Raw genomic sequence first — 989 nt, forward strand, 5'->3', positions numbered from 1 at the left:
GGGGGCCCGTGGCTGCGACCCCGCGTCGACGGCCCACTCATTCCTCACAGTTCTGGGCCGCAGAGAGATGGGAAAGGGTGCCAGAGGGTCCGAGAGGGGGCTTTTCTCCGGGTGTTGGGGGGCGTCCTTTCTGTCTGGAGCGCAAGTCCCGGGGAGATTCACCTCTAGCGGCCGTGTGGGCTTGGTCCCCGCGGGGCCTGTGGCAGTTGGCGGCCGTTCGTGTCTGCGGGGGGTCCACGCGGGCGCAGGAAAACGCGCCGGTTGCGCCCACATAGACGGCTCGTCTTCTCCCCGGGCGGACAGGTGTCAGCATGTGCGTTTCAGTGGCAGGCCCCGTGTGGCTGCCTGGTGAAATACACGTCTTGTGAAATCCCGACGTGAAACTTGTGAAACCCACGGCCTTTTAACGTACTGAGGGCCACGAGCGAGCCCCGACCCAGGTGCAGCCTCCGGGCGAGACACGACTGGCTCGTTGGCCGGTGTATCCGACCGACTCCTTCCCTTTGCGGGACCCCGGCCCCACTCGGGGACCTGATCTCCTGCGCGGGCACTTCTGAGACGACTCCAGGGCAGGCCGGGGGTGGCCTGGAAGCGCTTTGCGGGCAGGGCCGGCGTTTCCGCACGCCCTGGCCGCTTCGCCCGGCTCCACAAAGACTTGTTGCTCCGAACGAGGAGGAAGCCGAAGTGGGAAGATGGCGGGAGGGCGGTGGGGGAAGAAAGGGCGCCGGCGGGAGGCGCGCCCTGCAGGCCGGCCCGGGGCCTGGTGGCGCGCACCTCCCGCGCACGGCTCCTGGGGCGGCCTTCCGCACCTCCCGTGATGCAGGGAATCACAATGCGGCCCAGTGACACACGGCTGTGACTCATGTTGTTCTCGGCTCCCCTTCCTCCCGGCCAGCCGGGGCCCGGGCCCAGCCCCCTCCTCGGGGGGCGAGGCGGCGGTGGAGGGGGCCGCTAGGAACACCGAGCGCCCGGCGTGGAGGCGGGCTGGG

Source organism: Tupaia chinensis, unplaced genomic scaffold (genome assembly GCF_000334495.1).
Source record: "Tupaia chinensis unplaced genomic scaffold, TupChi_1.0 Scaffold000116_1, whole genome shotgun sequence".
Lineage (NCBI taxonomy): Eukaryota > Metazoa > Chordata > Mammalia > Scandentia > Tupaiidae > Tupaia > Tupaia belangeri.